The sequence below is a fragment of the Cupressus sempervirens genome, chromosome 11 (genome assembly GCF_028749045.1).
Source record: "Cupressus sempervirens isolate cs-2001-9-10 chromosome 11, ASM2874904v1, whole genome shotgun sequence".
NCBI lineage: Eukaryota > Viridiplantae > Streptophyta > Pinopsida > Cupressales > Cupressaceae > Cupressus > Cupressus sempervirens.
In genome coordinates, this window is record NC_143128.1 from 528,177,109 (window position 1) to 528,191,313 (window position 14,205).

At 36.1% G+C, this 14,205-nt stretch overlaps 1 long non-coding RNA gene across 1 annotated transcript; it reads left to right on the top strand.

The window, feature by feature from the left end:
• The first annotated feature begins 2,373 nt into the window (after positions 1-2,373).
• LOC149530693 (uncharacterized) lies at positions 2,374-3,311 on the top strand. Its single transcript, XR_016359040.1, has 4 exons — positions 2,374-2,442; positions 2,535-2,600; positions 2,711-2,764; positions 2,853-3,311. It is a non-coding gene; the product is annotated as an uncharacterized LOC149530693 (long non-coding RNA).
• Positions 3,312-14,205: the final 10,894 nt, after the last annotated feature.

The window sequence follows — 14,205 nt, forward strand, 5'->3', positions numbered from 1 at the left end:
TTGTTTTGCATTCTAATGCCTTGTGTCCATGTTTCTTACATTTATGATAGTTTCCTTCAAATCTTGGTTTCTCTTTGCATTCATTAGCCTTGAGACCATGTTGATTGCAATTGAAGCATTTTCCATTGCTCCAACATTTATTTGATGTATGACCTATCTTACCACAGTGATTGCAAGTAGGTCTTTGGTTCTTTTGAGCAACTTGTTTGAAGGATTCACCTTCTTCTTTGTATCCAATTCCTACTTTTCCTTTTTTCCTATAGATGTTTTGCTCATTCATTTGATCCATGTCTACTTGAGATTTCATCATTCTCTCATTGATTTTCTTCTCATAGTTTAGGTCATTCCCTCAATCTTTCATTGATTTGTCTTTCAGATCTCAGGTCATTTTTTATTCTTTCATTGTTTTTCCTTTTAGAATTTAGATCATTCCTCATTCTTTCATTTTCAAATCTTAGTCTCATAATTTTTTCATTTGCATTGTAGAGTTGATCAATAAGGTCTACTTGCTAAAGGGATTGGTTCTAGATTTCAATATTCCTTCCATCCATCTCTTCTTTTATCTTTTTTCTCTATTCCAAGACTTTGCATAACCTTATTGACTAAATTTCTTATTCTCTTTTTAGCTTCTTACTTCTTCTTGCAGGGAACCATTCTTCTTTAGGAGTTCCTTGATTGCATCATTTGCTTCATTTGAGCTGCTTGAAGGGTGAAAGTCTTCAATTCTTTCTTCAATGTAGAGATGATCATTCATTTGATTTGTAAGTTCCTTTCTTCTTTTCAGAGATTGGGAAAGTTGCTCCTTAGCTTTCTTGAGTTGGGCAATGGCCATTTCCAGATCCAAATTTTCATTGTCAATAGCTTTATCAAGTTTGAATATCTCCATATCCTTGATCTTTTCTCAAGCTGATAAACTTTCTCCTTAGAACCACAAAGCTCTTATACCAATTGTTGGAAATATTCAAGACTATGCTAAGAACTAAGAGGGGAGGGGTGAATTAGTAACTTCTAAAACTTTACCAATTTCAATTCTTAATCAAATAAATCAATTAGCACTTAATTCATCACATCTGATCTAATTTTATGCATGAAAAACTAAAAATGTGAAAGCATCCATAACACTTGAGCACAAAGATTTGGTAACCTAGAAACCTTCCAAATAGAAAGTAAAATTGGGGTGGGGATGATATCCACAAACTTAGTACTACAGCATAAAGTTGGCCTATTAAGGCTTACATTGATCACTTTTGATGATCTTCCCTGTTAGGAGCAAATAGGACTGCTAGGTCCACCTTGTGAGAGGATTTACAAACACACAACAAAGTATGCACTCAATAAAGAGGTTTATGAAAGATTGTTAGGTCTAACTTGTTAAAGTATTTTGACTAGTTCACCTATTAGGATGAAGCATTATATCTCTGATTTTGCAACTGAGTTTGCTGATAGAGATTCCTTAGTGTACTGATCACCTTTCTGTGAAAGATATGTCTCTACTGCTCCTTATACTATTATGGCCTTCACAATTAGCTCCTTATCTTTGCATTCATAACTTGAACTTTTTGCATCCACATTCACATTACAATACATATGCTCACACATTCACATTCTTAATCATTGGATATGATACAATACATTACATATATATACCAATCCAAATTACAAAAGTAAAAAGTTGGCCATGATACAAGTTAACACAAATATTACAAAGTCAGCCCATATGAAGATACTCGAGTTTTGAAGACTGACTTGGTGAGGTTCTAATACCTGACATCCACTGTCAATGTTTGACATTGTTATGCACTTGGTAGACATAGAAGCTTGATCCATACTGATCACTTTTCAAGTAGTCTTGAACTCGATTTGCACTATTCTATTGACTCGGTAGATTACATTGAATCACTTGGTTAGCATAAAGTAGCTTGGTTAACACTGACTTCACATCACATGAACTGTAAACTCGATAGATATTTCAATGCTCGATAACCACTGATAAACTTGGTGTATACTGAAATGCATGGTTTGAACTGTTAGACTTCACACTAACTAGATCTGCTTGGTAACCACTGGGATTACTCCAAGAGACTCGATGGAAACTATAGAATTCGGTGACTCTTGAATTACATGGAAAACACTGTGAACTATTCAATGAGCTTTGTAGCTATACAAAATCTAAATAAGTGTGTGTCACTAATAACAAACTTGACTGATATGTCAACACTATGGATGATGGGCTAGTCACTGATGAGTTCTTGAGTGACACATTTGGCATTGGCACATAGGTAAATTACAATTATAATAAATTAATTTGATCACATTTCATATGTACAATGAATGACTATTAAGTAGCATGTCTTGACATTGCTCAAAATTTAGGGTAAGAGTGTTGATGGCCCTAGTACAGATTCCATGGCCCCATTTTTCATCTCGTCAACAATTCAAGAGGTATGTATTAATATAATTATTTAAATTAATACATCTATTTATTAAGTAATCATACGAAGGATTGACATATAATATTTATCTATGTGCATTAGTTCTCTACGAGACCATTGAACTTCACAAGGGACTCTTAGCCTAGGCATGATACGAGCTTCACAGAGGTACATTTGTTTCATGTTAATTTAATTCGTTTGATTATATTTGTTTCATGTAAATTGTATTATATGATTTTTAGTTGTTGATGTTTGAGACTCCTCCTCATCTTCGCCAGTCCATTGATCATGGAGTTGCTACCATGATGTGTAGTTCATAGCCATTGATCGAGGTATGAAAGAGTTTTCATAGTTAGTGTTAAAATTTCAAATGGTATTTATAAGTATGATTGAGTGATTATATTTTTTGAATTTTTGTAGGGCCTTGTTACTCCTGATTGTCTATGAGCCTTTGAGGTGGATGTTAGAGTGACTATTTGATGGCAGGAAGAAAATAATTAATTTTGTGTAATTTGACTTCAATGTATAATAATTATTGATTCATATCTACATTGTTTGTATTAGCTCCAAATAGAGAGGAGCCTAAACAAGAGGATAAGAAAGCATATGAGGAAGACCCCATCATCCCCATCATCTCCCTCCATGCAATGACCAAAGACCTATAGGGATTTGTTTCCTTCCCCTCATTGGAAGGAGAAGATATAGTGATTGACACACATGTATAGGCATTAGTATCTTGGATTTTATGTTAGTGGACATATTCGACGTACATTTGATGTATATAGGACATTTTATATTTGATGTATGACATATATTTGATGCATGACATTATTAGACTTATGACATTATTGTTATCATAATATATGATATGTTTGTTCATGTAAGACATTATTGGTTATCATAATATATTATATGTTTGTTCATGTATGACATTATTGGTTATCATCATATATTATATGTTTGTTCATGTAAGAAATTATTGATTATCATAATATATTATGTGTTTGTTCATGTATGATGTTATTGGTTATCATAATATATTTCTTGTTTTTCTTGTTTTCATTTTAAGAACATTTCATTTATTTTATTTTATGCTCACACCAAAAGCTAGTGGATTCCCAACAAGAACACTTTTAAGGAAAACTACCTTTCCCACCTTCCAAATTGTCTTCAAATATTCTTTCCAACTTGGTTACAACACTGAACAAACTTCTACCCAACTTCACAAAACTACTTGATCACTTTCCCTATTCAAGACTTGGGAAGCAATAAGCTAAAAATGAACAAATTTGAGAAATGCATCATAATCAACTTCTTGCTGCAAACTAACACCTTACACACTTCAAGGAACACCTAATAACTATCTCACAAACTTCAATCTATCATCTATTCCATCCTTCCAAGAGATTCATCAACATCCTATGATTATATTTTCTTTTCAACAACATGTAATTTGTTGATTTCTAACCAACTCTTCACAAAGGTAAGCCATGAAATGGCTATTAAGACAACCAAGATGATCCTTAACATCTTCCACTAACTCTATTCAGTGATAACATGCAGCTAAAGTGGTGTTTCATTCTGACAAAGTACGGGTTTTCTATTCTAAAATAGGGATTTGATAATAACTCAATGATCATATATACAAGTATAACATACGTAGTGATTCCTTGCCATATAAAAAGAACTTAATAATCACCAACACCTTATGCCTCCTCTAACTTCATAGAGGTTATTTTCATCATTTGAAATCTATTCCAACTGATCACCAATTGGTTTGATTGGTTACAAGGTTAATTTCAATTTTTTCCAAAAAATTGTAAAAATTGCCAAAAAGTTGTTAGCAACTTTTATTGCAAATGCAATTTTTGCACTAACTCTTCCTAGAAGTTAACCAAGTGGTTTTTGGTAACACATAGGACCTATATTAGGTGTAATGATTCTCAAAACACTTCTTGAGTCAACTTATTAATAAAAATAACAAAAAAGAAAAAATCCTTAGGACTAAGGCAACTTGGGTTTATAGGTGACCTCAAGTTCCTTGACCTTACAAACAAGGATTACCTTATTACCATACAAAAATAACATGTTCGAAATGAGGTGTATGATCACCCCTTTACCTTCTATCATGAGTCTCCATCATTGGATGAGATGACATATCCAGTTGCGCCTAGATGCCTTGCACCACAAGTTTCAACATCACTTGAGATGAGGTCGCAAAATCAAAATGGAATCCAATCTCCAAAAAGAGAGACATGGTACTGTAGCACCCAAAATTGCATCCATACCTTGCACGAGCTCCAAGATATTCCTTGTCAAAGATTGTTTCCCAATGGCATTTAATGACTCTTAGGGTCAATTTGGTTTGGCATGCCTGAGAATATTTGAGTGGTCAACATAATGAGCTTGGAAATAGGGTTTACCTAGCCACCTAGAGCTAATGGAATATATAGTTTGATCCCATGAAAAATGGTTGGAGAGATTCATCAATTGGCAACTTTTTACTAGCCAATACTACAAGTTTCAACATCACTCGAGATGGGGCCACAAAATCAAAATGGAATCTGATCTCCAAAAAGTGAGAGGTTATTGTAGGTGTTAGCAATATGATCCTGTAGTATATAGAATTGCATCCATACCTCACACGAGCTCCAAGATATGCTTTGTCAAAGATTGATGCTATATGGCATTTAGTGACTCTTAGGGTCAATTTGGTTTGATATGCCCAAGAGTGTTCTAGCGCTTAGCGAGATGGGACAAGCTTGGAACTACGGTTTACCTGGCCATATGGAGCTAACAAAATAGAAATTTCAATCCCACAATAAATGGTTGGAGAGATTCACTAGTTGGCAACTTTGTGCTGGCCAACACTACAAGTTTTAGCATCACCCTATATGAGGCCACAAAATCAAGATGGAATCCTATCTCCAAAAAGTGAGAGAGGTTATTGTAAGTGTCAGCAACATGATCCATAACACTTGGAATCACATCCATATATTGTATGATCTTCAATATATTCCCTATCAAAGATCATTGCCCTATGGCATTTAGTGATTCTTAGGGTCAATTTGGTTTGGCATGCTCGAGTACATTCGAGTGCTTAATAGGATGGGACAAGCTTGGGGCTAGGGTTTACCCACCACTCAAAGCTAATGGAATAGATATTTTGATACCACAATAAATGGTTGGAGAGATTCAATAGTTAGCAACTTTGTATTGGCCAACACTACAAGTTTCAGCATCACCCAAGATGGGGCCGCAAAATTAAAATAGAATCCAATCTCCAAAAAGAGAGAGGTTATTGTAGGTGTTGACAATATGATCTTGTAGCATATAAAATTGCATCCATAGCTCACTCGAGCTCTGAGATATACCTCGTCAAAGATCATTGGCCTATGACATTTAGTGACTCTTAGGGTTAATTCAGTTTGGCATGCTCGAGAATGTTTGAGCACTCAATGAGATGGGACAAGCTTGGAACTAGGGTTTACTCAGCCATGCAGAGCTAACAGAATATACTGTTCAATCCCATGATGATCAGTTGGAGAGATTCACCAGTTGGTGACTTTGTACTGGCCAACACTACAAGTTTCAGCATCACCCGAGATGGGGCCAAAAATTAAAATAAAATTTGATCTTCAAAAAATTGAGAGAGGTTATTGTAGGTGTCAGTAACATCATCCTGTAGCACTCAAAATTGCATCCATATCTCACACGAGCTCCAAGATATGCCTTGTGAAAGATCACTTCCCTATGGCATTTACTAACTCTTAGGGTCAATTCGATTTGGCATGCTCAAGAATGTTCAAGCACTCAACAAGATGGGATAAGCTTGGGACTAAGGTTTAACTAGCCACTCAGAGCTAACATAATCAATAGTTTGATCCCACAACAAACGGTTAGAGAGATTCACCAGTTGGTGACTTTGTACTGGTCAACACTACAAGTTTCAGCATCACCCAAGATGGGGTAGTAAAATAAAAAAAAATCTAATGTATAAAGAGAGAGAGAGAGAGAGGTTATTGTAGGTGTTGAAAACATAGTCCTATAACACCCAAAATTGCATCCATACCTCACACGAGCTCTGAGATATGTCCCATCAAAGATTGTTTCCCTATGACATTTAATGACTCTTAGGGTCAATTTGGTTTGGCATTCTTGAGAATGTTTAAGAAGTCAACAAGATGGAATGAGCTTAGAAATAGGGTTTACCTGGCTACCCAGAGCTAATAGAATAAACAGTTTGATTCGACAACGAATGGTTGGAAAGATTCACAAGTTGGCGACTTTGTATTTTCTAACACTACAATTTTCAGCATCACCCAAGATGGGGCTGCAAAATCAAAATAGAATCCAATCTCCAAAAAGAGATCAGTTATTGTAGGTATCGAAAACATAGTCCTATAACATGTAGAATTGCATCCATACCTCACATGAGCTCTGAGGTATGCCTCATCAAAGATCGATTCCCTATGGCATTTAGTGACTCTTAGGGTCAATTCGGTTTGGTGTACATGAGAATGTTCAAGAACTCAACAAGACTAGATGAGCTTCATACTAAGGTTTACCTGGTCACTTGGAGCTAACAGAATAGATAGTTCAATCCCACGATGAATGGTTGGAGAGATTCACCAGTTGGCAACTTTGTACTGGTCAACACTACAAGTTTCAACATCACCAGAGATGGGGTCGCAAAATCAAAATGGAATTTGATCTCTAAAATGAGAGAGAAGTTATTGTACGTGTCGACAAAATGGTCCTATAGCACCTAGAGTTGCATCCATACCTCACATAAGCTCTGAGATATGCCCCATCAAAGATTTCTGCCTGATGACATTTAGTGACTCGTAGGGTCAATTCAGTTTGGTGTTCCAGAGAATGTTTGAGTGCTCAGTGGGATAGAACAAGCTTGGAAATAGGGTTTACCTAGCCATCCAGAGCTAATAGAATATATAGTTTGATCCCACAAAAAATAGTTGGAGAGAATCACCAGTTGGCAACTTTGTACTCGTCAACACTATAAGTTTCAACATCACTAGAGATGGGACCAAAAAATAAAAATGTAATCTAATCTCCAAAAAGTGAGAGAGGTTATTGTAAATGTTGGTAATATGATCCTGTGGCACCTAGAGTTGCATCCATACCTCACACGAGCTCCGAGATATTCCTCGTCAAAGATTGCTACCCTATGGTATTTAATGACTCTCAGAGTCAATTTGGTTTGGCATACCCGAGAATGTTTGAGAACTTAATAAGATAGGATAAGCTTGGAACTAGGGTTTACCTAGCCACCTAGAGCTAATGGAATAGATAGTTTGATCCCACGTAGAAAAGTTGGAGAGATTCACAAGTTGGGGACTTTTTACTGGCCAACACTGCAAGTTTCAACATAACCCTAGATGGGGCCTCAAAATAAAAACACAATCCAATCTCTGAAAAGAGAGAGAGGTTATTGTAGGTGTCAAAAATAGGGTCCTTTAGCACACAGAATTACATCCATACCTTACATGAGCTCTTAGATATGCTTCATCAAAGACTGTTACCCTATGGCATTTAATGACTCTTAGGGTCAATTTGGTTTGGTTTGCCTGAGAATATTTGAGAAATCAATAGGATGGGATGAGATTGGAAATAGGGTTAACATAGCCACCCAGAGCTAACCTAACAAAAATTTCTATCCCAAGACAAACAGTTGGAGAGATTCACCAGTTGACAACTTTGCACTGGCCAACACTACAAGTTTTAGCATCACCTGAGACGGGGCCGCAAAATCAAAATAGAATCCAATCTCCAAAAATTGAGAGAGGTTATTGTAGGTGTTGGAAACATGGTCCTATAGCACCTAGAATTGTATTCATACCTTGCATGAGCTCTGAGATATTTCCTGTCAAAGATCAATGCCCTATGTCATTTAGTGACTCTTAGGGTCAATTCAGTTTGGTGTGCCTGAGAATGTTTGAGCACTCAATGTGATGGGATGATTTTTAGACAATGATTTTCCTAGCCACCTAGAGCTAATGAAATAGAAAGTTTGATCCCATGATGAACGGTTGGAGAGATTCACCAATTGGCGACTTTGTATTGGCCAACACTACAAGTTTTAACATCACTCGAGATGGGGTTGCAAAATCAAAATGGAATTTGATCTCCAAAAAGTGAGAGAGGTTATTGTAGATGTTGGCAACATGGTTTTGTAGCACTCATAATTGCATCCATACCTCACACGAGCTTCGAGATATGCCCTATCAAAGATCACCACCCTATGGCATTTAGTGACTCTTAGGGTCAATTTGGTTTGGCATACCTGAGAATGTTTGAGTGCTTAACAAGACAAGACAAGCTTGGAACTAGGGTTTACTTGGCCACCCAGAGATAACATAATAAACAATTTGATCCCATGACGAACAATTGGAGAGATTCACTAGTTGGTGACTTTGTACTAGCCAACACTACAATTTTCAGCATCACCCAAGATGGGGTTGCAAAATCAAAATGGAATCTAATCTCCAAAAAGGGAAAGAGGTTATTATAGGTGTTGGCAACACAGTCTTGTAGCACCCATAATTGCATCCATACCTTGCATGAGCTTTGAGATATGCCCCATCAAAGATCACCACCCTATGACATTTAGTGACTCTTAGGATCAATTTGGTTTGGCTCAAGAATGTTTCAGTAGTCAACGAAATGGAATGAGCTTGGAAATAGGGTTTAGCTAGCCACCCAAAGTTAACAAAATAGATATTTTGATCCCACAATGAATGGTTGGAGAGATTTACCAATTGGTGACTTTGTATTGGCCAACACTACAAGTTTCAACATCACCTGAGATGGGGCCACAAAATCAAAATGGAATCTAATCTCCAAAAAGAGAGAGAGGTTATTGTAGGTGTCACCAACATGATCTTGTAGCATCCAAAATTGAATCCATATCTCAAAGAAATCTCCAAAGAGAGAGAGAGAGAGTTTATTGTAGATGTCAGCAACATGGTCTTGTAACACCTAGAATTGCATCCATATCTTGCACGAGCTCCAAGATATGCCCTGTCAAAGATCGTTGCCCTATGGCATTTAGTGACTCTTAGGGTCAATTAAATTTGGCATGCCCAAGAATGATTGAGTTCTCAAGGAGATAGGATGGACTTGGTACTAGGGTTTACCTAGCCAGCTAGAGCTAACATAATAGATAGTTTGATCTCACGATGAATGGTTGGAGAGATTCACCAATTGGTGACTTTGTACTTGCCAACACTACATGTTTCAACATCACCCAAGATGGGGCCACAAAATCAAAATGGAATCCAATATCCAAAAAGAGAGAGAGGTTATTATAGGTGTTGGTAACATGGTCTTGTAGCACCCAGAATTGCATCCATATCTCACACAAGCTCTAAGATATACCCTGTCAAAGATCAATGCCCTATGGCATTTAGTGACTCTTAGGGTCAATTTGATTTGGCATGCCCGAGAACATTCAAGCACTCAATGGGATGGGATGAACTTAGAACAAGGGTTTATTCGGCCACCTAGAGATAACAGAATAAACAATTTGATCCCATGACGTACAATTGGAGAGATTCACTAGTTGGCGGCTTTGTACTAGCCAACACTACAAGTTTCAACATTACCCAAGATGGGGCCACAAAATAAAAATGGAATCTAATATCAAAAAAGTAAGATAGGTAATTGTAGGTGTTAGCAACACGGTCCTATAGCATCTAGAATTGCATCCATACCTCACACAAGCTCTGAGATATGCCCCATCAAAGATTGCTACCCTATGGCATTTAGTGACTCTTAGGGTCAATTCAGTTTGGCATGCCCGAGAACATTTGAGCACTCAATAGGATAGGATGAGCTTGGAACTAAATTTTACCTAGCCACTTAGAGCTAATGGAATAGATAGTTCAATCCCACGACAAATGGTTGGAGAGATTCATCAATTAGCAACTTTGTACTGGCCAACACTACGAGTTTCAGCATCACCCAAGATGGGGCCACAAAATCAAAATGGAATCTAATCTCCAAAAAGAGAGAGGTTATTTTAGGTGTCAACAATACGATCTTGTAACACCCAAAATTACATCTATACCTCGTACAAGCTCTAAGATATGCTCCATCAAAGATCGTTGCCCTATGGCATGTAGTGACTTTTAGGGTCAATTTGGTTTGGTGTGCCCAAGAACATTCAAGTGCTCAATGGGATGAGATGAGATTGGAACTATGGTTTACTTGACCACCCAGAGCTAATAGAATAGACAATTTGATCCCACAATGAATAGCTAGAGAGATTCACCAGTTGGTAAATGGTTGTATATTAATTTGAACTCACTTGATGTGGTTGTATATGATATGTAGGTTGTACTTTACAAAGTGTTTTAATGGTTATCTAATTTCAACTTATTATATGATGTAGCTAAGTGCTAACATAGTTATTATATATGGTATGCTGTACTATTTAATTTTTTTGAGAACTAATGCTTATAGTGCACCCAAATTTAGTTGATATAAAGATGTGGTGTTAGCGAATGACTACTTGCTAATACTATTCTTCAACCCTTTTATGGATCTATAATCTCAAACACGAGCCCATAGAATTGGCCAAGAGAAAATTGTGATTGTATATCAACTGATTACAAAATGTTCAGTTGAGGAAAAAATATTACATCGATCAAGAAGAAAATTAGCCAATCTTGTCATGAATTCTGATAAGAATGAAACTATTAAGGAATTTCATGATATATTAATCCATGGTGCAATGAATATTCTTAATGAGCATGCAATTGCAGCTACATCTATTAAATATATAGAGGAAGATAGAGAAAACCTACTTAATAGAGAGATTAATTTGAGAGAAAAGGACATTTCAAAAGAAAAATGGTTATCTTGGTGCCATCTAGGGTATGCTGATTACTTAGGATGAAGAGACAAAACCTAAAACTAATGGGAAAGAGTGGGAAGACCTTCTTGGACCCATGAAAGAAGTTACAGATAATGTGGAAGAGCTAGGAAGGGGAAAATGACAAAGGAAAGAAGTAAGATATGCATGTGAGCCTATGTCAGGTGATGATGATGAATACTCACCATCTGTTAGTAGCTCAAGTAGTGACAGAAGCTCTTTAGGGTACATGTACACAGACACAAAATTTTTAGATAGAGAAGTAACAAGTGCTATATAATTATCCATGGAGCAATGTGAAGTGAATCCTCAAATTGGCTCATTAGTAGGCAAAGTTTCTGGTCATGCACTTCATTCTAGCACCATAGATGTTTCAATTAGAAATTCCTACAATGGCCTTGCATCTATAGGATTTGGGAAGCCAAGATACTCAAGTTTGGCATGATCCTTCAAAGTTCTCATCAAAATATATCAATGATATTAACAGAACAACAAAAGGCTCATTTCCACCTTTGGTGAGGTAGTCTCACTCTTTTTACATTGAAGGCTAGTCGTCTATAATCCAATGTTTTAATTAGCTAACAAATGGAGAGCTTCTCAAGGTATCAATTTATTTCATGGAGTTCCTAATAAATCTCAAGGTTCTCATTTAGGTGACCAATTGCTAGCAGGTCCACGAATAGACCCGTTGATTTCCCAAATTGGCAAAAGCATAGATCCAAATCAAAGAGAAGTGGAAATCCTAATGAGTATAAAGTTATTGTAGATCAAATGTGTGTATCTCCTTACTAAAAAATATAATTGCTTCCAGAGACTTTAGTTTAAATGGAGGTTGTTAGCTCCCAAACATGTCTCAGTCAAGTAGATGACCAAGATGTTGCTTGAGTAAAGGGGATACTAGTTTATTAAGGTATCTTTATGATCCCACTTGGATTTAGTTAGTATTTTTTGAGGGGATAGCCAGTTACTTCAGTGTGGGATTTCTATAATAAATGATGTCCTCAAACAAGTACATGCCATTTTTTGTAAACATTTTCTATTGTGAAGGATTATTGAGCAATATTTGTAATGTCCCTTTTTGGGACTAAAGAATATAACTATTAAAATCACAAACTTCCATGCTATTGTAATGGAGATTATGTGCAATATCATTTTGCTAATTTTGATTTGGTCAATAATACTGTATACATATGTAAGAATAATCTGGTTCATATATATCTAGTTTTTAATTGTCTGACTATTACGAATGACTTATTGCCTTTGGTTTGGAAAAATCTTTGTTGTATACAATACTCAATATTGGTATTCCTTTATATTTTTTATTGGTTAATTTTCATATATGCATATATATTCTTCAATGATGTGCCTTTTCTTTATTCGATGTACTTGCTTCAAATTCTCAGAATGACTATTTATTACCTACTAGATGGTTGTGTCTCTTTGACATTACTCAAGAGTAGAATCTCTTCCATGCATCCCCTATCCCACCTTCTCCAATCTCCTACTCTCTCTCTCTCTCTCTCTCTCTCTCTCTCCCTATTCAATCTAATGAACCAACTAGTTCTGCTCTACATTTTAATGTCTCAAGTATTGCCTCATGGTTTGACTTGCAAACCTTTCAAAGAGTCTTATTATGTGGTTTTCCACCATATTTTATCAAGTGGACATTTGATGTGAGAAAAAGGTTCAAATAATGAAGAATATTCATATCTTTTTTCCAATCCTTGAATAACCACAAGTTAGGGTTCTTCATAGAATATCATCTAAGCCACGTGTTGGTACAACCACTGCACCAATATGATACTCTAAACCTTTACCATCTATAACCAAGTGGTCCAAAAAAATTTGCCTAGAGACAATGACACAAATAATAATTTTTCCTTTCTTCATTGCCTTCAGGTGCAATAACAACAAAAACATGGCCTATAGTGATAAATATACAAAATGTGGTCATTAACTCAACAAATACTTAGGTAAAAGTTATAAAGTTACATATTGAATTTAGAAAAATAAATATATTACCAAGTTTCACTAGATCAAACAAGAGGTCAAAGTCAATGGATGAATCCATCTCTACCATTTCTAGTGCTTGTGGGGGATGATAGGTGTCAATTGGGTCTAAAACTTGTATATCCCAATTGTCCACCCATTCAGTCGAATCACACTCATCCCAATTTTCCTCTACACATGATGGACAATAGCACGCCATTCTATGCATGTGGATACTCCATGAACCTACATCAGAGATTCTATAAGAGTGCAACTCACTTGATCCTATTAGTGTGCAACAATCCTCATATAGTGCAATGTTATTATTTATCTATCAACCGAAAAAATCTGCGTACCATAGACTCACCTTCCTTACTTGGACCAATTGTAGCATTACACCACTAGATGATGAATTTTGCATCTATCAATGTTATTCCATATTTGTACTTTAGTTCTTCATGATCTAAGGCTCTTTTGATGCATGTGCCTACACCATTGTGCTCTCCCTTTCCATGACCAGCCTTTGTGAAATTCCACATATATTGAATTCTAGACAACTTGTGCATCCTACTCAACCAATAGAACATTCATGCATTCTTGAATTGAGATGTGCAATTGTTTGACCAAATAATGTGTTGGAAATATGGTATGCCCTTGTTAGCCAAATCTCCATAAAATAGTTGAAAAAAACTATGTACAAACTCCGTAGAATGTGATCGATCATCACTGATGTAAAAATGGCACTCCCTCAATATCTTCCTATCATCCTCTGTACTTGTAAGTGAATGCATGAATGTTATGTGAACAAATATGAAAACCTATTAAGAAGTATAATACTTTTCTTACACCTCATTTTGTGGTTGTTGTGTGTAGTTCTCTAGGAATTCT